General features: G+C 43.4%; 1 protein-coding gene across 1 annotated transcript in view; it reads right to left on the reverse strand.

Annotated features, from left to right (window-relative positions):
- Positions 1–24,073, reverse strand: part of Cnst (consortin, connexin sorting protein) — an 83,449-nt gene that overhangs the window by 50,826 nt on the left and 8,550 nt on the right. The gene's annotated exons all lie outside the window — the stretch shown is intronic.

The following is a 24,073-nucleotide window of genomic DNA, read 5'->3' on the forward strand; positions in this document are numbered from 1 at the left end:
AAAAAAAAAATCTTCAAATGGGTAAGTAGAAATTCTTATTCTTTAAAAAAAATACATAAATAGGGGCTGGAGAGATACTTCTGGGGTTAAGAGCACTGGCTGCTCTTGCAGAGGACCCAGGTAAAATTCCTGGTACCCACACAGCAGCTCACAAATACCTGTATCTCCAGTTCTAGGAGACCCAGCGTTCTCTCCTAGCCTCTGCAGGCACCAGGCACAGCCATGAAGGCATCACATACACATAAGATAAAAATCATAAAAATAAAATCTAAAATATAACAAAAAGTATGCAAATAAAGTACAATTCTCTTTAAAATACATAAGCAAAGCCAGGCAGTGGTGGTGCACACCTTTAGTCCCAGCACTCGGGCGGCAGAGGCAGGTGGATCTGAATTTGAGGCCAGCCTAGTGTACAGAGCAGCTCCAGGACCAACAAGACTACACAGAGAAATGTTGTTTATAAAAACACAAACAAGGGCCGAGGCTGCAGCTGTTGATAGAGTGTTTGTCTAGAATGCAGGAAGCCCTGGCTTGGATCCCCAGCACCACACAGACTGGACACAGTAGCCCAGACCAGCTAACCCGGTACTTGGGAGGCAGAAGGAGGCAACTCAGGAATTTACTATTCTCAGCTATGCAGCAAGTCAGAAGCCAGACTGGATACATGAAACTCTGCCTCAAAATATATATATATATACACAAATATATCATATACATAAACATATAAATCACATATATGTAAACAAATGTCTATAATACTAATCCTACATAAATGTATTACATATTTGCAACATATTTTGCAACTGAGATGCCTTATTTCATGCATAAGGGCATTCTTAGAAAACATAAAAATGTCTAAATTTGGCTGGTACCACGTTCCTTAAAACATGCACAGCATATCTCTACTGGATCTAGTTCTACTGGTTTTTTGTTTGTTTGTTTGTTTGTTTTTGAGACAGGGTCTCTCTACATACCCCTGGCTGTCCTGGAACTCACTCTGTAGACCAGGCTGACCTAGAACTCACAGAGATCCTCCTGCCTCTGCCTCCTGAGTGTTGGGATTAGAGGCATGGACTTCTATTTCTACTTTAAACAGCCCCAGCTGCTTTCTAATTTAGACCATCAGCAGGGACTGCAGCGTGTTTACAGTCTGAGTACAGGCTTTGATCTGCTAACTGTAGAGACTCAGAAACCACACACTAAGGGAACCTGAGACAGAAGAAACAGAGCAGCTGAGGGAGCCCAACACTGATGAGTCTTGTTCCCACACCCTTACTGTGGCAGCCACTTCACATGTCCGACCTCTGGTCTTCAAAACAAGGCTACACTACAAGTATTCACATTGTGTTTGAAATGAAGGAATAAAATACTAAGGCCATAATCCTAGAACAGAAACAGAGCTGGACCTGAAACTCTGTCTTCCTGGTTCAATACAATGGCTGAGGACAGAGGCACACCTAGGTTCAAATTGTGTCCTTGCCATTTTACAAGCGGTATAGGAAACATTAGGTGAGTTACCTAGCAACCACGCACCTCATTTTCCTCATCTGTATGACTGTAGAACTGTAGAGTCTCAAACGGCTGAGTTTTCTTCTGTTTTTGGTGATACCAGGGATTAAACCCAGGACTTTCATAGGTGAATGTACCACTATTAAGCTACAAGCTCCCAATGACTTTTCACTTTAAACATTTAGTGTCTCTGTGTGTACACATGCATGCACACCTGCCTGCCTGTTTCTCTGTATGGGCTTGTGTGTGCCACAACACATAACATATGAAGGTCAGAGAATAACTTGTAGGAGTTGGCTCTCTCCTATCATGTGGGTTCTGGGTATTGAACTCAGGTCATTAGGCTTGGCTGCAAGCACTTTTATCCACTCATCACTCTGCTCCTAACTTTCTTGAATTTTCATCTGAGACATGCTATTGCCAAGTTGCCCAGGCCAACCCCAAATCTACTGTGTAGCCCTGGCTGGCCTTGAATTCATGATCTAATGCTCAGCCTTCTGGTATGCTACTTACTATACCTGGCAAAAGGTCATTTGTGATGCTTGGGTAACAGGACAGGTAAGGCACTTCAGAGAGTACTTGGTCCACACAGCAAATGCTTAATAAACGTTCCTTCCCAAACAGACTCACAATGCATTACACACTGGTGGTTGACTCAAGGGACAGTCAACCTTACCGTATATTCAGAAACAGCTTTCCCAAACATTCTAGAAATGACCAGGTGCTGGATGATAAACAATGCTAACCAGCTTCATTATAGAACACTGAGGTATCAATTTACAATGGCGGATTCTCATTCAGTCCCTGTAGTATTCACATGTTTCTTCTGAGTGTCCTGTTTCAGATGAGGAAGATATTTAGAGATTAGTGGTTGGAACTACTTGGTAAGGGCCGGGAGATAGCTCAGTGGGGAAAATGCTCGCCATTCAATCATGAGGGCATGATTTGATCCCCAGAACCCACGTTTTAAAAGCCAGGAATACTGCTGGGTGTGGTGGCATACACCTTTAATCCCAGCACTTGGGAGGCAGAGGCTGGCAGATATCTGAGTGTAAGGCCAGCCTGGGCTACATAGTGAGACCTTATTTCAAAACAATAACAACAACAAAAAAGCCCCATGTGGTTGCACGCATTTGTAATTCCCACTGCTGAGAGGCTGAGAGGCAGAAGCAGGCAGATCACTCAGGCTCACTGGCCCGCTAACCTAGCCCTTTCGGCGTGTACATATATGTATATATGTAAAGGTACACAGCTCTGAGGTCTGGCCTCCACATGCACACACGAGCACACAAACACATACACACAGGATTCCCGAGAGCTGGGCATGATGTACACACTGGTAATCCCAACATGAGCAAGACAGAGGTTGGTTCAGCCCTTGAGGGACAGCCCAGCTACATGAGACCCTGTTTCAAGAGCAAAGGACTCCTTGGGAAGTGCGGATTTATACTCATTTGAAGCTTTGCTCCACACCAGGCCCCAAGTTAAGCGCATCCATACAACAGACTCAATTCTCACAATCACCCAGCAGATGGTTACTTCTAGTCCTTTACACAGTTGGAAGCGAAGACTCTCATCAGCCACTTTAGAAATGGTATTTGGACTGAGCATGGGCAAAGCCAGACTCTTAACCAGTGTTCTGTGGAAAGAGAACTGAAAAAAAATTCACTCCAGTGTCCCTCCCCGTCACCCACCCTAAGACATGCCTCCAACGACCAAGTTCAGGTTTCTCTTGAGGTACTTTTCTCCTCCCTGGAAAATGCTATGTCACTGAATAGATGGTTTCCCAGGAGCCCTCTTCCTTCTGTTGAGAGCCTTTCTGGGTGGTCTTGGGGTAGGTCTACTCCCAGGAACATCAGAGTTCCTCTTTGGGCCTCACAACAACTTGCCTCCTACTCATTTGTGACCACACAATTAGCTTAACTTTCAAAAGGAAAGCCTTCAAACTGTTTTCTAACACTGTGTCTCTTGATCTTTCTAAGATTTTATTTTTTTAATTTTATTTTTGTGAGACGCCTAACAACGCATCAAGGCCTGGCTCCAAAGTCACTTACCCCAGTTTGCCTGTCTGATTTCTCTGTCCTCAAAGACTCCCATACAATGCACTCCTCTCCAGCACTCTGCCTGCCAGTCCTCCCTGAGTATCGCTCTGCACCAGAATCCTTCCCGAGTAATCGGTCTGCCCAGAGTCCTCCCCAAGTATTGCTCTGCACCAGAATCCTCCCCAAGTATTGGTCTGCCCAGAGTCCTCCCAAAGTATTGCTTTGCACCAGAATCCTCCCCCAGTATTGGTTTGCCCAGAGTTCTCCCTGAGTATCACTCTGCACCAGAATCCTCCCCGAATATCGCTCTGCACTATTTCTGCATGTGTTTTTACATGTAAGTTTTTTGAATGTCCACAGTCTACTACTCCCAAGCCCGGTTTGTCAGTGTCTGGCTCCTATGACTATCAGACACATGGAATAAGTCAGATGCTGATGGCCACCTGCAGCCTGACCCTGTTCTAAAAGGTAAAGGGACCTGATGCACAGTCCTTGGCATCTGTCTGAATTCTTATTGCGCTGCAATTAGAATGCTTTAATTTGAACAACGGGATAAACTGCTAGTGGAATTCTAATCATTAGCAAACTCTGCCAGCTTTGAGGTTAAAAGTAAAATGTCAGATTTCTCTTTTTCTGCCAGCAGTGGAGAAAGGACTGAGGAGGTCCAGGCAAACAGCAGTGGGTTCAAAACCCGTGCTAGCACTGTGACTGATGTGGGGGCCATCAGCACATGTGAGTCTGTGTTAAAACTTACTTTATCCACACAATACGGCTACTCTGTTAGGGACCCTATGTCTAGACCAATTCTCTCCAAAGCGGCAGTAACGCTGAATCACGGCTACAACACAGACACTAACATAGTTTGCCTTTTAAAAGCACGACAGTAAGCCTGCCCGATTCCAGACTCTTGTGGCAAAATAGCATTCCAAATATGTACAAGGCGTAAGTCGTCTGACACGTTGACTCTCCAGCTGAAGAATTTCAAGCAAATATATTCAAGGAAGGCCTATACAAAGCATGAAAGCCAGAAAACCTTAAGGAAGAAATATCAAACAAACAAACATTCTAAATTAACAGTCCAAGAAGGAAATCTTTGTTAAAAGCACAAACTTAATCACATATAAAATTTTAATTCATTTTAATAGATGTGGTGATATTAAACACAAGGTGTTATGAAAGTGAGAAACAATGTATAGGAATAGGTAGATACTGGTGACTCCCTTATAGAAACACTTAAGGAGATCGCAAATGCCATATTTCTTTAATTCCTTCAAATCAGACTGAAATACTCTTAACTTTTATACACCAAGTTTTATCATAAGAATAAAGGTTGAAGCGGTGGTGGCACATGCCTTTAATCCCAGCACTCGGGAGGCAGAGCCAGGTGGATCTCTGTGAGTTCCAGTCCAGCCTAGTCTATAAAGTGAGATCCAGGACAGGCTCCAAAGCTACACAGAGAAACTCTCGAAAAACCAAAAAAGAATAAAAGTTGGCCCAGCAGTGGTGGTGCACGACTTGAATCCCAGCACTTGGGAGGTAGAGGTAGGCGGATCTCTGTGAGTTCCAGGATGGCCTGGTCTACAGAGCGAGTTTCAGGACAGCCAGGGCTACACAGAGAAACCCTGTCTGGAAAAAGTGAAAAAAGAACAAAGGTTGACTTCTAAGTTTGAATATGTCAATTTACAGGCAGGTCAAAAGTTCGAGACAGTGAGCCAAGGAGATAACACAGTGAGGAGGCCCAGTGGGCCAGGGCACTTGCTGCCCAGCTCGCAAGCATGCACCCACACACTAAATACACAGAACTTTTACAAAAGGCTTAGTAGTTGAGCTTGGTGGGTGTCTTAGTTTGGGTTTCTATTGCTGTGAGGAGACACCATGACCATGGCAACTCTTATAAAGAAAATATTTAATTGAGGTGGCTGGCTTACAGTTTCAGAGGTTCAGTCCATTATCATCATAGCGGGGAGCATGGCAGCATGCAGGCAGATGTGGTGCAGGGTCCTATATCCTGCAGGCAACAGCAAGTCAACTCACTGTCGCACTGAGGGAAGTTCGAGCAAGAGAGATCTCAAAGCCCGCCCACAGTGACACACTTCCTTCAACTAGGCCACACCTCCTAATAGTGCCACTCCCCTTGGGGGCCATTTTCTTTCAAACCACCACTGTGGTGTACAGCTGTAAACCCAGCACTTAGAGGCTGAGGCACAAGGACTGCTATGAGTCTGAGACTAACCTGGGCTACAAGACTCGGTGTTTTGCACCAACACATACCAAAAAGGGGAGGGGCTTTTCACATCGTAGTTTCTAGGAACAATATTACATATATTGCTTGTGCTGTAGTTCTATTGGCCCACACTGCTCTGTGACACTGCCTTGACAATGTCACAGTCATGGTTCATGGTGACTCATTCCATGTCAATTCATTCGGTAGCATACAAGTTATGCTACAGGCAATTCCTGGCATAGACAATTATAATTAGTGTAACATGACAATGTAAATACTTACTGACAGAAATAGATGCTATATGTCTTTAAAACTAATTTCTACTACTTGTTTATTTATTTTGAGAATGTCAACCTCAGAATTATGCTGTCTTCCTTTTTGTTACTTCCTCATATCCAAAAGCCAAATCATTCTGGGCATATCATAAAAGTTGTGTATCAAAAACAAAAACAGGAGGAAAATAAAAAACAGAAACAGACTCACGGAAGGTGCATATACTGAAGAAATGGGGTGGTCTGTTGGGAGAGGGCCTTGGGAATTACTGGAAAGTATAAAGCAGCCAACGTGGGAAACTGGAAAAGTAGGGGCTATTGCCACAGTCTTCTTAGATGAATACTACCTTAAATCCACAGTGTCCATTCTGCTCCACACATACACACATTGTCTAGAGATGAATACCACCATAAATCCATAATGTCCATTCTGCTCCATATACACACACTGTCTAGAGATGAATCTACCATAAATCCATAGTGTTCATTCTGCTCCATATACACACACTGTCTAGAGATAAATTCTACCATGATTCCAGTGTACATTTTACTCGGTGGTATATACACTGTCTTCAAATCAATTAAGTCAAATCACAGTCCAATTGAATTACAAAGTAGTAGCTGAACAGAGATCTACACCCTAACCTTCTACAGGAGACACTATTAACAGGAATGCAAGAATGTTCGAGGTTAATAGAAAAAGTTGTCTTCAGTCTATCTTGACAGCAACTTTCATTTGTACTGTATTCTGTGTAGCTTTGGTGCCTGTCCTGGATCTCATTCTGACCTCGAACTCACAGAAATCCGCCTGGCTCTGCCCCCCCCGCCCCCCCCCCCCCCCCCCCCCCAGTGCTGGGATTAAAGGCGTGTGCCTCCACCACCCAGCTTTTTCCTGCTTCTTTATGTGGACAACTGAATGACCTTTCTAAAATCCTGACTCAGGAGGGTGGGGTGGACACGGTTCACTGTTAAAGCACATGCTTATCTGCCTAGGGCCTTGGGTTCGTTTGCTCTCCGACATCCTTCCCCCAAAAGATGACTATATTTCTTTTTACTCTGTAGGGGTCTCACAAATGTCACCACCAGTCTTCTAGGACTTGGTACTGTTTAGAGACACTTGTATTCTAACATGCCACTTTTTGTTTGTCAGATCCCAGAGAAACCCAGGACAAGTCTCACTCAGTACCTGTGGCCCCTCCCAGCTCTCCTCACAATCCCATCCCCTACACTAAACCTCTCCCTCCCTCACAGGCTGGCCTCCCCCACCCCACCCCCGCTTCTCATTCCTATAAAGCTCAGCCATTTTGGCTACTTGCTCTCTGGGTTCTTCTCTTGGTTCCTAGCTGGCCCTCTTCTTTCCCATGCACTCTCTTGATCCTCTGGACCTTCTCTCCCCTCTCTCCTCTTTCTCTCGAGCTCTCCCCTGCCCCTCCTCTCTCATGGCCCTGTTCTGCCTGCTGGCCAGGTTCAGTCTGAACCCTTCCAGATGCCTCTGGCTAAATTCTCCCTCATATCCACAATAAATCTTCTCCTCGCCGGGGCGGTGGTGGCACACGTCTTTAATCCCAGCACTCAGGAGGCAGACGGAGGCAGAGGCAGGCGGATCTTTGTGAGTTCGAGGCCAGCCTGGTCTACAGAGCGAGATCCAGGAAAGGCGCAAAGCTACACAAGGGAAACCCTGTTTCGAAAATAAATAAATAAATAAATAAATAAATAAATAAATAAATAAATAAATAAATAAATAAATAAAATTAAATACATAAATAAATAAATAAATAAAATCTTCTCAACCACACCTAGGAAAAGTCATGTCTTCATTTTCCTTCATTGTTGATAACAGTTCCAAACTTCATCTTCTTAGGCATTTGGAGTTTTCCAAACAGAGACAACACTGAACCTATGAAAGATCAGGTGACTTAGAGACTTCAGAAACACGGCTCTACCGAGCTCGGATGTTATCTCACTCCTTCAGGTCTTTGATCCCTAACTTGAGCACTTTGTTCTAATTTAGTTCACAACATCCCTGCCGTTTCTCTGACTCCAGTCTGGAACAAGTGTCACTTTCTAGCCGACACTCGTTCTCAGAGTTACAATCTGGGTTATCTACTTTAAAAAAACTCACAGGCAAGTTTGCACATTTCCTTCTGGCATCCTATTGTCTGCCTTATCTTGAAAAACAATGACACACTGTTGGCCTTGGAATGGGAACATGTCGGTCCAGCCCCAAATCCAGGAGGCTGCCTGCTTTGAACTGTGAACGTGATCCAGGGGTTACACTTCGTGCTCTTTGTAACCAAAAGCTCACATCTGGCCAGCTGTAAAGACTTACTATGAGGACACAAACAAAACAAAGAAAGTCTCCACATGGCAGCTGAACTCTGACCCCGGAAGCTGAGTGCTTTGACTGAGTTCCCAGATGATAATGCACTCAACTGTAATTTCTCTTATGAACGAGATGTATTTACTTAATGAGGGATGAAGCATGTCAACCCTGAACAGTTCACACTGCACTCTAAAACTGAATGAGGTTTCTACTTCAATACGAAATAAATTATAAGCTGTATCTATAAGCTGGACCGTAACCTTCCTTCTCCCTACAACTCTTTGCTACAAAGAGCAATGTGATTAAGAGCAGGCAAGTTCCCTAGGTGCCAGAGGAGGCTACTTGTGAGAGACAGTGGTAACATGCAAATATTTTAAGATTATTGGATTTTTAAATCTTTTTAAATTTTATTTATTTTTATTACATTTAGTGGGGGGGGCAGTCAGCAGCTTGTGGAGGTCAGAGGACAACTTGTGAGTTGTCAGTTCAGTTTTCTCCTTTCACCATGTGAGTCCCTAGGAGGGACTCAGATGGCCAGACTTAGTGGCACATGCCTTTACCTGAATATCTGATTTTGTCACACAAAGTAAAAGAAACAGGAGCCAGGAGTGACACATTCAGGAAGAATTCAAAGCCAGCCTGGGCCTCAGGCAGGGAGGGAAAGTATGTATAGAAGCCAACAGCAAGAAAGACTTCAGAGGGAAGACCCAAACAGAGCATAATGCCAAAGAGCAGCCGAGGATGAATGTAAGCTCCAGGAGCCACAGACTATTCACGACATCACAGGGGAGACATCAATTGTTAATGAAGGGATGGAAATTCATGAGGAGTCAGCCTCCCAGTGTGACATCCACTTCTGGACCTCCGTGCCCTCTGCCTAAGGAACAGATGAAATGCCATCTGCTCACCACACCACCTGGCAAGAAACAGCACCAGCCAGATGTACCTGCACCTGCCTCTCTAATATGGCCACGAGGATCCTGACCCTTCCTTCTTGTCCCTCCCCAGCTCTGGCCGGAGAACGCTAGCATGGCAGAGACAGGAGACAAGGTATGAACTTGTATCACCTGCGACTGAAGAGAGTGTTCCTCTCACAGTACTGGTACCAATGCCCTGAGGAGAAGAAGTGGCAAGAGAGGAACCAGCCAGCAGACTACAAGGGTGAGCAGACGGAGTGCATGGCGCTAACCGCTGGCTGCACTGTGGAGTAAGGATGCTGAGGGGAAGCAGGAAGCTGCGAGAACTATAAACTGATGCAGGCCTGCATCGCCAGAATGAATTCATTGATATTGGTTTTATTTATACGTGCTTCTATGAGAAAGTGTGCTACACGTGTGCAGGTACCCGAGGAGATCAGAAAAGGGTGTCATAGCTCCTGGAGCAGGAATTATAGGTGGTTATGAGTCACCCTCTGTGGGCACTGGGAGCCAAACTCATATCCTCTGAAGAGCAGGAGTGTTCTTAACCACTGAGACAGTCCCCCGAAGGTGCAGGGATCTCAGGTGTGCTCCCCATTCTCAGCACAAACCCAATTCCTAAAGTTTCATTCATATAAAATGTATATTAAGATACTATGGAACTTTCTGAATACCTCACCTCTTTCTTCCTTTCTTTCTTCCTTTCTTTCTTTCTTTTCTTTTTTCCATAGCTGGGGGTGGAGCCTAGGGCCTCACAGACATTGGGTCAGCAGTTGTAATGGTTAGTTTGAGTTGTCATTTTGATACAATGAAGACAGTCTCAATGAAAGATTGTTGAATCAGGGGACCTGTAGGCATGTCTGTCGGAGATTGTCTTGACTGCTGTAATTGATGTGGAAAGACCCATTCTGAATGCGGGGGGCATCACTTCATGAATGGGGCCCTGGACCATATAAGAGGAGAACTGAGCGTGTTTGCAATTATTCTCTACTTTTTATTTTCCTCCTGAGACAGGGTTTCTCTGTGTAGCTCTGGCTGTCCTGGAACTCACTCTGTAGACTAGGCTGTCCTATAACTCACAGAGACCTGCCTCTGCCTCCCACGTGCTGGGATTAAAGGCGTGGGCCACCATGCCGGCTCTCTCTCTTGACTGTGGCTGTGACTGTGACTATCGGCTTCAGTTCCCATCTTGACTTCCCTTCAGTGATGGACTGTAACCTGGAATTAGAAGCCAAATAAACTCTCTGTCCTCTTAGTTGCTTTTGTCAGTGTATTTTATCACAGCAGCAGAAAGGGATGGTCCCACTTTCACATATATGCATCATATACACACAGATGGTAATAGCACATAATTTTTACTAAGTTACTTCTTTTAGGTATTTTATCACGGCAGCAAGGAAAGTAACCAACACATATGCCAAGAATGAAACCTACCCCAGAGGACCTGCGCTGAATCTAACCTGAAAGCCTCCTCCCTGAGGACTAATTTGCATGGTACCAGAAGGCCCCATGCAAGCTTCCAAGGGAAAGAAACAGCCAACAGTCCTACCCAGCTGTGGTGCCTATGAACCACAACGATGCCCAGCATGGCATGACAACCCTAAGGGTCACTAGTGGCATGCATACCTTGTTGGTAACCAACAGCTATTTAGTCAGTCTTAAGGCCTGCTCCACAAGAGGGAAACCATGTTTAGTACTGGAAACCTAGCCAGTACCTGGGGCCAGTGAAGTCCTGGATCTTGGAAGAGAACCTACAACCACCATGTTATTAAACCAGCATAATCCCTAACTACTAAATATTTATCTCTCTAAACATTTATCCTTATACCCATGGATAAATGTAGCTCTCACCCCCATCAAAGACATTTTCTCTTTGCAACAGACTATTACAGAGAGCCAAAGCCAGTTAGAATGCCAGGACAAAAGGTTATGGAGTCCTGGTCCCAATGGACGCATGTACTAGACACTTCTGCATCGAAGGCTTGGAGAACATCGCAGAAGGGGGGTGGGAAGACGGGGAGATCCAGAAGGACGTATGTCTGCTCTAAGACTGTCTCCTAGAAACCTGAGAGAGGCTGCACCCATGAAGTCTCTTCAGCACCCCTGACTGAACAAGACCTGAACCATACCAATGGACATGCTGACATGGAAGGGGAAAAGCTCACAGGACTTCAACACTAGACAAGGAGCTACGGCAACCTGGGAACGCTGAGAGCAGGAGAAACGGTCTGAAGACGCTCACGATTGGTTAACCTATACCAAGTGGTGGGCTCTGAGATCATAACGTATACAGACAGGTAATAGTATATGGACCAAGCAGGTTGTATTGATGTGTGTGTGTGTGTGTGTGTGTGTGTGTGTGTGTGTGTGTGCATGCACACAACAACTAAAGAGAAAGAGGCCATGAGTTTGAGAAAGAACAAGGAGTGTGGGTACATGAGAGGAGCTGGCAGAAGCAAAGGGAAGGGGGGGGCATGATATAATTTCAAAAAAAAATTACACATTTTTGAATTATTCTGAAATAGAAATTTTGTATTAGTAGCAGTGAACCAAATTATTTGGTTTAATTTGCTTTACCAGTGGTAAATCTATGCAAAGAATGATTTACAATTGAAAATAGATGTTCATGACTTATTGTCATGGTTTCTTAATTTATAGACTATTCTTGTTATATATTGTACTGAGGTATAACTTTTAAAAGGGAGGTTATATTGTGGCAGTTGTCTTTGATAAATATCATAGTACATGGTAATCACTAAAAAAATCATAATCAGAAACCTATGATTCATCATAATGATTATACATGCAAATATACTATTAAAAAAAGAATGGCCGGGCGGTGGTGGCGCACGCCTTTAATCCCAGCACTTGGGAGGCAGAGTCAGGCGGATCTCTGTGAGTTCGAGGCCGGCCTGGGCTACCAAGTGAGTTCCAGGAAAGGCGCAAAGCTATACAGAGAAACCCTGTCTCGGAAAAAAAAAAAAAAAAAAAAAAGAATGAAATCTTCATATAGACCTCAAAAATAGCAATAGGTTATTTTTAAATATTAAAGGGAAGCATCAATAAAAACAGGGAATTGGTAATGTTATATCTCACTTAAGTTTAGAAATTTGGTACAGTTTATAATATTCTCAAGAATGTTAAGTCCTAGCTACACATAGTGACACACATCTTTAATCCCAGCACTCAGGAGGCAAAGGCAGGTAAATCTTTGAGTTTGATGCCAGCGTCGTCTACAAAGTGAGTTCAAGGGCAGCCAGCTACACAGGGAAACCCTGTCTCAACACCCCCCCCAAATAAATAAATAAATAAAAACGTAAGTCAGAAGCCAGACATGGTGGTGGACATCTTTAATCCCAGCACTTGGGAGGCAGAGGCAGGATGCCAGGCACCTAGTCTACATAGCAAGTTCCAGGCCAGTCAGGGCTAGCTACAGAGGGAGGGTCTAGTAGCTCAAAAACAAGGGGAGGGGAGACAGACACACTCACTCCATAGTTCACAGACACCAGAAGTGACATCTCAAAACAAGAAAGCAGGACTCGAGAGAGGATGGGTCAGTAGAGGAGGCAAAGCTCTGCTTTTGGAATCATTCCCTTCAGTCACAGCCAGGCTCCCTGGCCTGCCGGCTCTGAAATCTGAAGTCACATTAGCTCAGCTCTCTGAGTCTCTGTTTCTTTGTTGTAAGAATGGAATCAGGTAACACATGGGCAATGGATAAGGCAGCCCATAAAGACAAAACATTAATCACACCATTGTACGCAGTCCTGGCTGTCAGGGCATTCATAAAATTCTGCTTTACTGGAACGGTCCAATGCCTGACCAGAGACAGTTCCTGCTGTGCATTCCATGCAGCCATTCACTTGTGTTTACTCAGCTTAGGACTCCATGTGCTCTCAGGCACTGACATTCTATCAATCCTAGAACATCAAGGATCTCTGTGAGTCCCTGCCCATCCTCATTCTTTCCTTTGTCATCCCCTTAGATTCTCTTATCCTAAGATCTCCATCACTTGACATGTCTTCTGTAATCTCTCCTTATAGTCTGTGCTCACATCTTTATTAAGAAAGATTATGTGTATAGGTATTTTGCTGCCATGTGTTTCTGTGCACCATGGGTGTTCATCTTGCCCAAGGAAGCCAGAAGAAGGCATCAAATACCCAAAAACTGGAGTTGCAGACAGTTGTGAGCCACCATGTGGGTGCTGGGAATTGAACCCAAGTCCTCTGGAAGAACATGAAATGCTCTTCACTACTGAGCTCTCTCCCACCACCCTGAATGCTATTTCCCCGTATGCTCACTTTTACGTTGCCTTTGCCAGCTCTTGCTCTGTATTTTCATAGTGTGAGCCCCTCGATAGCACATACTTCATCTGTGGGGACCTTGCACAGGCTGAGTAAGGATCACTCCTTCACGAGTGCTTGTGTTACTAGCCAAGACTGCTTTTTTATACTGCTCAGCATGGAGCCACAGTTCTAAAGGCTAAGGGAAGACTGTCTTCAAGAGGATGCTCAACACAGGCTATGTTCCTACATTGCACCCCATCCCACCACTTTCAAGAAGAGTGATGTTTAAGAGCCCCAGTGCTGTGTGACATATCCGGTTCCAATGCTCTATTTGGGTTCTCTGCTTCAGATACAAGGACTCCTTTTTAGTTCCCACAGGGCAGTTAAAACTCAAGCCCATTGGATAAATACCTCCATTCTGTTCTCTAAAATAGCTGTTGAAACATGTAACATTTGTTGAACATTTAATGAGTGCTTGGTATATGCTAACATTCTGTGCATGTTTTATTCCATTTGCATAGAAACTCTATTATCTTTCCCATCTTATGGATAAGGAAACAGACAAAAAAAAAAAAAAAAAAAAAGCAGCTCAGGCTTATCTAGCAAGCAAGCAAGTAAGCCTCAGACCTGGGATTGAACCCAGACGTGAGCATTAATCCCTGTAAACTGCCACTCCTTCAGAGTTCTCGTGCTCCATCTATCACAGAAACATGGAATGGTTGCAGTATGAACACACTTTCTCTTCCAGTGAGAAACCCTGAGACCAATCACTTTATTGGGGGCTGGGGGGAGTGTGAGTGTGTATGTGAGTGTACACATGCATGATACCATGGTATGTGTATGGGTGGTCAGAGGACAACCTTGGGTGTCAGTCTTTACCTTCCATCTTAAGACAGGGCCTCTTGTTCTCTACTGCAATTGACAGACTACTTGGCCCATGAGCTTTCAGGATTTCTTCCTGTTTCCTCCCATTTCACGGTAGGAGTCCTAGGATTGCAGATGTGCGCTACCATGTCTGGCCTCATGTGGGTTCTTGGGATCACAACTCAGGTCTGTGCACTTGTGTGACAAGTTTTTTACCACTGAGCCATCTTCCCAGACTCCCCAGCAGATTTTTTTTTTTAAACAAGCAGAAATGTTAGATGGAAGTCTCAGTTATGTTTTATACTGCATTACAGTATTAAAATATCTGATTGATCATTTGTGAAATTGTTACTTTTCTAGTGATAGCAAGATGTTTGGCATTTTCAAGATACATTATACATTGCTATTTAAATTTAAAATAGGATTCCTCTTTGAGACAAGCTAGTGAAGAACACACAGGCAGAATCAAGAACTGACCACGGAGAATAAAGAAATCTTTGACAGGAAGGGAAGGAAGAAAGAGTAGAAGTTGAGCAGGGATCTCAAAGCCACAGGATAAATGTACATTTTCTTACGAAATCAAGATCCTAAATCCATGCTGAAATGGATGTATTACTAACAGCACACCATAAAACACCCAATAACTTAGGTTTGAATGAATGAGTCTATGAAAACAAGTGATTATTTAACTCTACAGTGAAGGGTAACCATAACATCAGAGTGGGAGAAAAACACCAAAAATTTTATGATGCTTACTCAGTACCATGCTCATCACAAATCATTTACTTTCACAGCAATCCTACTAGGTAACTGTTATGAACAAGGCCATGCCCTAGCTAAGGAAACTGAAGCAGTAACAGGTTAGGCTACTCATTCATGACCACGTTGTTCTCAGAACCGGGACTTCAACATAACAGAGAGCTCCGCAGCCTGTAATTCTATCTCTGAATGCCAAGACTCCATGACCAAGGTAGACTGTGAGCCATACGTTGAAGAGTATGGGGAAGTTAGGGGAAGCAGGAAGGGAAACTGACAATACAAACCCTAGTAAAGCCTAGCCATAACGTGAGGCATGGCTAATACATAGTCTACATGGAAGCATCTCCAGAGACCTATTTTTAAATGGAATAAGCAGTATGTTGTAGGATCCAGGATGAACTATCTTACTTTGCTTCTTTCTTGCTGTAGGGTTTCTTTCAAGTTATTTCATGCATGTGATGCTATTATTGCCCAACTGGAACTGAAGCTTTTATGGCAACAGAAACATGTCTTTTGCAATCCTCACCACAACACAGCCCAGGGCACATAAAAGGTGCTAAATATATGCTTGTCCAATTGAGCTATAACACTAAAATTTCACTTTCACTGCCTCTTACCTAAGGACACAGATGCAAAAAACAAAAACATTACATAAGATGATATTTTAAACTTACTTAACAAACCCACAAATATTATCTGGTGGGAAACAGAGAGACAAGGGAAGCTTGAGAACAGGGTACTTCTGTCTCTGAAAGATTAAATATGATCTGGACGAGGCAGCAAATTCCCAAAAGAACCTATGAATTAGTTGCTTTTAAAATGAATTAAATTAGTGGACTCATTCTGCTTTCTGACACCATAATGTGGGAAAATTCTGAGTTTGTAATTACAAACATCTGTGCTATGCATATTGAAGGACTAAGCTCATGAATGCACAGAAAACACAAAGGACCTGCTCTAAGTTATATTCTAAAGTAAAGACAAATGCAATCAGGCCAGGGTCAACTTTAACCTTAGCTTTTATTTGTTTCTTCTCCAGTTTAAGGACTTGAAACATTCTCCTTGTCCCATTCTTGACTTTTTATGCTCCATAGAAAAGCAAACTCGGTATCTCCACACTGTGACAGAAGCAGCACAGTGTGAGCCTGTGAAACACGTGGTGGAGAGCCGGCTCCACACAAGAACGACCACCTCGTGAAATTAAATACAATTAGTAACACAAACGTTACTAACAGGACGCCCCTGACATTGTAAAGGTAAACAACTAGAATAAAGTGATAATTGGGACACCAAGGAAAAATGGAGCCATTCTTGGAGAATTTGAACATAAGGCATGAAATAGTGGACCAGGAAAGCAACAGTATCATTATTACTGATTTCTGAAGAATTTTTTAATCTAAAATTAGCTCAAAACCAGGCTGTGATGGTGCAGCCTATAATCTCAGCCCTTGGGAGGCAGAGGCAGGGGGACGACCCCGAGTTCCAGGTCAGTCTGGGCTACACAGAGAGTTCCAAGAGTGAATCCTAGTCTCAAAACAAACAAATTAACCAAAAGTATAAATTGAGCGAGGCAGAGAGGGAAAAGGAGGAAGGGAGGCAGGGGGAGGGAGGGGAAGGAATGAAATAGAAAGAGGAAAACATGATTAATTCTGAAGAGTTGGTAGGTATTGTGGTACATGCCTGTAGTTCTAGTTCTCTAAAGAGTCAGGAGTTCAAAGTAAGGGTGAGCTTTATACATAGCAAGCCCCTGTTTAAGAAGAAAAAAAACTGGGAGCTAATATATCAATTGTAGATACCTTGGCCTATCACGTACAGAGCCCCAGGTTCTATCCCCAGTAACACACACAAACCAGGAAAAGAGAAAGAACCCATTCTGAAGATCTTGAGCCACAAAAACATTTTCTCCTGAATGATTTCCTGGCATGTTCTTTTCCTTATCATGGTTGAAAATATCTACCTTAAAAAAAATCTTCCTAAGGGGTTGGAGAGATGGCTCAGTGGTTAAGAGCACTCATTGCTCTTCTGAGGGTCCTGAGTTCAATTCCTAGCACCCACATGGCAGTTCACAACTGTCTGATGCTTTCTTCTGGTGTATATATGTACATGTACACAAAGTATCCATATACACAATATATGAATAAATAAAATTTTTTTAAAATCTTCCTAAAAGCTATATAACTTGGCAGTGTTCCCTTGAAATAAAAAGCAGGGAGAGCAAAATGAATCCTAAAAACAGAAAAACCCAATTCAATCATTGAAACTTTTCCAAGTAAAGCATGTTGGAACAAGACTGCCAAATGTTTCCACATTGGCGCTCCCATGAATTTTAAAGGCCAAGTTTCCATGGACTGCTGCTAAAGGCAAAATTAATTGTTGTTGGTTGTTTTTATTCTTTACTCTTTTTATTCTTTTGGGGGCCCACCACCCAGCTCCCAAGTAAATCACACAGAGGCATATTCTTACTTATAAATGTCAAGCCTTAGCTTGGCTTGTTTCTAGCCAGCTTTTCTTAAATTATCCTGTCTATCTTTTGACTCTGGCCTTTTATCTTTCTCTATTTCTGTATACCTTTCTTTACTTCTTACTCCATGGCCTGCTGTGTAGCTAGGTGGCTGGCCCCTGATGTCCTCCTCTCCTTTTCTTGCTCCTCGATCTTTCTTCTTTCTTTTTCTCCTTCTATTTACTCTCTCTACCTGCCAGCCCTGCCTGTCCTTTCTCCTGCCTTGCAATTGGCCATTCAGCTCTTTATTAGACCAATCAGGTGTTTTAGACAGGCACAGTAACACAGCTTCACAGAGTTAAACAAATGCAGCACAAAAGAATGCAACACATCTTTGCATCATTAAGCAAATGTTCCACAGCATAAACAAATATAACACAATGTAGAATAATATTCCACCTCAATTAATGTCCTTTATCAAATACTGAGTATTCTTTACCAGGTCCACTGTAGGGTGGGGCAGAAAAGAAAGTTAATAGGGTAAAATGAGTTGAGACATGAAGTTGGTGTTCTGGGATATCCTAGTTTAAGACACAAACACACTGGTACAAACACCATCAGCAAAGGACAAGCTTTGTAAGGGCTGGGAATAAGCAGGGAATAAGTGTGGGGAAAGCCTACGAACAACAGGCCAACAAATGTCGCCTGGGCTGGCTCTCAACTCAATTCTCCGGCACATGCCTTCACAGTGCTGGATTATGGGCCTGCAACACCTCGCCAGGTAAGGACAGAATGCTGGCCTCCAAATACTGAGGACGGTATTGTACTTCACACTCTGTTAATAACTGCTTTGAACAGCTTAGGCAGGCTGCTGGTTCCCTGTGAACTTTAACTCCTCCAGCAGTAAAATCTCAGGGGTCGCTCTTGAAGAGTTTTTTCTCTCTTACAGCTCTACTGAAAAATGCTTGCCATGCTCCTGTAAACACCAACATTACCTATAATTTCACTTAAAAGATGTGAAATTAAAAAAAAAGAACAACTCTTTATTTGTGCATATGACTCTTAATACTACTATTAAGCCACAACAAATTGACAAATAAAGCAACAAGAAACACACCAATGAAATCAAGTCAACTGGGGGCAGTCTGCAGAGAGTCGGTACTGTTCACAGACTGAGCCTGGATCACTGTGCAGCCAGCTCCCTTTCAGCTCCAGGGTGCAGGACAAGGGCACACAGGGTCCTAACTCTTCTTCCACCTTCTCTTCCGCTGACTGTGGAGAAATCTTTGTTCCTAAAAGAACTGTGGTGCTGTGCAAAAGGCATGATTTATTAATTTTATTCCACATTTATAAACAGATGTGTAGACTTCAGCACTGAAATGTCACACTGGAATACGGTTTTGTGAATCTTAAACCTGAATTATCTTAGGTTATTTTCTTTCAGCTTTTCACTGAAATAAAAATAGAGGATTTTTAAAAAAGATTTATTTATTTTGTATACAGTGTTCTGTCTGTGTGTATGCTTACAGACCAAAAGAGGATGCCAGGCCTCATTACAGATGGTTGTGAGCCACCATGTGGATGCTGGGAATTGAACTCAGGACCTCTGAACAGCCAGCGCTCTTAACCACTGAGCCATCTCTCCATCCCCTAGATGATTTTTAAAAAGAATTTATTTATTTTTATTTTATGTGCATTAGTGTATGTATGTCTGTGTGAGGGTGTCGGATGCCCTGGAACTGGAGTTACAGACAGTTGTGAGCTGCCATGTGGGTGCTGGGAATTGAACCTGGGTCCTCTAGAAGAGCAGTCAGTGCTCTTAACCGCTGAGCCATCTCTCCAGCCCGATGATTTTTTTTTTTAATCTCACTTTTTTTTCTTTTTGTACTTTTCTAGATTTTACCATTCTCTATAATAAATGTATTTTTTCCAATTGACTGTCTCAATGATAGTGTCATTAAGATATAATTCTCAACATACAACTCATCCACCTGAAATGGTACAACCGTAACAATCCATTCTAGCACATTTTCATCACCCTGAAAACAACCCCCTCACTTCACATCCAGCTTGTGACCACTTCCTACTCCCCAGTGTCCCCCACAGCCTTCTGTACCCACTCGAACCACTAATCTCCATGGTGAGACAAAAGGACAGACAGGGTTCGAGGGCAGCCCAAGCTGTAGTGTGTTCCAGGCCAAAGCAGGGCTACAGTGTGAGATCCTGCCTAAAAGAACGAAACTCCACTAATCAGCCTGTCCCCACAGACTTACCTATTCCAGACATTTCCTATGAATGAAATAAGGGCAGGTGGCAGGTGGATACTGGTGAGTTCAACACCAGCCTGGTCTACATGGGGAGCTCCACGACAGCCAGGGCTACATAAAAGAGACCTTGTCTCAAAACACCAAAAATAAATAAATAATAAATCAGTAAGTAGATAAATAAATGGAATCATGGAATACAGAGTCTTTTGTGGTTGGCCTTGAACTTGCTATGTAGCCAAAGATGACCTCAAACTCCTGCCCCCCTTGCCTCTAGCTAGAAACTGCGGCATTATAGGTGGGTGTGTCCCCAGGCGGATTTGTTTTCAGCTCTTTTCAGTATAATCCAGGAGTAAAACAGCAAGGCTGAATGCTACTTCTGTTTAACGGAGTACGAAGCCGCCACACAGTTTTCCACTGGGGTCAACAAACGTGTGACACCCCCATCAGTGATAGAGAAAGATTTGGATTTCTGTAACCCCAGTATGAAGTCTATGGCTTCAACTTCCTTTTTCTTCTCCCTCTCAGGACTACTGTCAGTTTGAGCCAGCTTGGGCTACATAAGGAGCTCCAGGCTAGCCTGGGCTACAGAGTGAGACACTGTCTCAAAGACACATTGGACAGCCAGGTGTGGTAGGTAGTACATGCCTGTGATGCCAGTACTGGGAGGCCAAGGCAGGAGTTTGTCATGAGTCAAGGCTATGTTGAGCAGCACTGGCCAGGGCTACAGTCAGAGTTCAGCAGTAGTGCACCAGTCTAGCACATGCAAGACCCCTGGGCTTCCCCCCAAAAGCACCGGATGTGGACATTTGCTAATACTCTCTTAACAGAAACTGCCCCTGTTCCTGACAGTTCTTTACTTACCCCACTCGGGGAAGGCAGAATGACATCGGAATGGTAAATTTAGCAATAATTTTGGCTGGAGATAGTAGTAGTTCAGGGATAGAATACTTGCCAAGCATTCAAAAGGCTAGAGGATCAGTCCTTAGTTCCACAAACAAATAAGCTTAAAAAAAAAAAAAAAAAGACTCCATCCACCTTTGCCCTGCCATGTGTCTGTCTGCAGAGAGTATACTGTTCTGCTGTTCCAGGAGGTCTGTCTCCTGCATCCTTAAAAGAGACACTGGACCACATTAAAAATGAAGGCTCAGGTAGGAGGTTTGGAATGCCACAGTTGCCCAGTACAGAGAGACGATGAACTGTCAGAGGAACTGGGCAGTCATCAGCTTGGCTAGACGGAAAAACACGGGAAGCCCAGTCTTGTCTCTCACTGCATGCCTCCTCCATCCTATTCAGGCCCCCAGAGAAACGAGGAACACATCACTCACCGCACTCCCTTCACCCTGTCCACAACCTCTTGGAACCATCTTCCTATTTCCTACTAATTCTGTAAACCCTCCTTCCAATTAATAGTCAGTTCATCTGCCTCTCAAACCCAAAAGGACTTATTATTATTATTATTATTATTAATATTAATCATCTATATGACTTTGTGTGCACGTGAGTGCAGGTGCCCATATAGGCCAGAGGTGTGGGAACCTCTGACTGGAGTGTGAGCTATCTGTGTGAACTACAAGTGTGAGCTGTCTGATGTGGGTGCTAGGAACTAAACGTGGGTCCTCTGCAAGAGCAGTCCATACTTTCAACCTGAGTCCTGGGATTAGAGGCATGTGCCACCACGCCTGGCTTAGCAGCCCCTCCTCTAGGCCCTAGGGCCCTATTTATTTACTTACTTACTTACTTACTTAGTTAGTTAGTTAGTTAGTTAGTTTTTTCGAGACAGGGTTTCTCTGTGTAGTTTTGGTGCCTGTCCTGGATCTCGCTCTGTAGACCAGGCTGGCCTCGAACTCACAGAGATCCGCCTGCCTCTGCCTCCCGAGTGCCGGGATTAAAGGCGTGCGCCACCTACGCCTGGCTTTAGGACCCTGTTTTAAAGATTCACAATATAATTGCTGTAACCTACAGAATTGGGAAATTCTACAATACCAGTTCTCACCAGCCTAAAAGGAGACCTCCACAGTAGAGCTGAACTGATCATAGACACAAAGACAACTGAATTGTTTCAGAACTTTTCCCTCTGTGTTTTCAGGAGTCTAAATTTAAAAGGTAGCATTTAAGGATCCGCCTAGTGGTGGCTCAGCAGGTGGAAATATGGGGCACAAGGCTGACACCTTGAGTTCCACCCTAGAACCCACATAAAGGTCAAAAGGGACAGAATGGACTCTACAAACTAGTCCTCTGACCTTAACTTCATATGCACACATGGTACTCACAAAGCTCCTCTGCTCCTCTCTCTTTTACACACACACACACACACACACACACACACACACACACCACATACACACACACACACACACACACCACATACACACACACACACACACACACAAACACACAGAGTAGCATCTAGTTTTTGCTAAACTGGCCCGCAGGAGGCAGAGGCAGGAGGAATTTTGTGAGTTCAAGACCAGCCTGTTCTAAATAGTGAGCTCCAGGCCAAGCAGGCTACATAATGAGACATAGTCTATAATAATAACAATTTGCTAAAAGAAGTTGAATTCTATATATTACTTATTGTATTATACATTACAATAGTCAAAAAGGTTCCATATGCATTTCCTTTCTTTAAAAAATTAAGTTAAACCGAGTGTACACCTTTAATCCCAGCACTCAGGAGGCAGAAGTGGGTGGATCTCTCTGAGTTCAAGGCCAGCCTGGTCTACAAAGCAAGTTTCAGAATAGCTAGGGCTGTCTTGAAAAACCAAAAAAAAAAAAAAAAAAAAAAAAAAAGTTAAATTCACATAAAATCATTCATTGTTTTAAGAGAAACAAATTATTTTTTAAAAATTACATTTATTTATTTGTATGTGTGTATGTGTGTGTGTATATATGTGTGTATGTGTATGTACAAGGACATACAGAGGACAACCTTGGGAGTCAGTTCGCTCCTTCCATATTGGTCCCCAGGATTGAACTCAAGCCACTTTACCTGCTGAGCCTTGTCACTGGTCCATGTTTATATTTGAGGGACTTGATTTTTCCTCAAATGTTTTGGTAGAGACTTACACAAAGTGCTCCATGTGAGTATCTGCACAATAATCCCACCATACTTAGTGACATTCTGCCTACCTACAGCCCTAACATCACTATCAAGTTCACAAGCAGTACCACCTGGTCCAGAATCACTCACGAGCCTACGAATTTCAAAGTTAGTCACCAAAGTGGCGGATTTTCTTATATATGTATATCATAATATGTTCTCTTGCATGGATTAGGGTTACTTAAAATTCATTTCTTTAATTCATCTAGGGTAAAGTATAATACTTCATATGGCAAACACAATTTTAACTGTATTATACAACCTAAGTGGAGAGCTCGTCAGCTTATCTCTGAGTCTTCCAAATAAGGAGTAGAAACTTAGTGTTATCATTTTGGGAGTTAAGAAATTACAGTGTCCAGGATAATTCTTACTTTTAATTAAAGGCTCTCAGCGTCTCACATATCCCTTTCAATCTCTCCCGCATACCAGAGGCAGATTAATATTCAGAAAACACTACCTTTCTATCTCACATAAGAAACAGTGGCTCCATATACTTGGGGAACAAACAATTCTTCCTGTCTCAAAAATCCATAATGACATGTTACTGTCTGATGCTCAATTTGGTTCATGTCATCCCATCTTATATTTTTACTGAGCATCAAAATACTCTCTGACACACTCAAATAAATCTCAATATCTGCAACATCCCACGACCAATATCTCGGTATCTCTTACAGCCAGTCTACGCACTGCTGAGGAAAATAACAATTGTGTGGATCAGCACAGCATCTACCCAGCATCAGCTGCGGCCCCAGGGTTGGTTGGGTAGCCTCTCTAACACAGCATCCAGGACCAAATGCCACTGCAAAGCTACTCTGAACCCTCACCTCCCGGCCCACCTACCCCTACTCACAGTTAGCCTCAACTGGACCACAACAGAAACTACTGAAAGTGACATGGCAACCAGTACTTTCCTCTCGTCTCAGAGGAATGCCTCTACATCTGCTATTCTCGAATAATCTTTCTGCCTGTCCCCACTTTTGTACTCCTTTATTTCATTACGGAGCATGCCTGTAAGGAAGCCTGTTCCCAGCTCCATTCTGCACACCGGGAAGCAGATCTCCTTGACCCTA

This window comes from Peromyscus eremicus, chromosome 15 (assembly GCF_949786415.1).
Source record: "Peromyscus eremicus chromosome 15, PerEre_H2_v1, whole genome shotgun sequence".
Lineage (NCBI taxonomy): Eukaryota > Metazoa > Chordata > Mammalia > Rodentia > Cricetidae > Peromyscus > Peromyscus eremicus.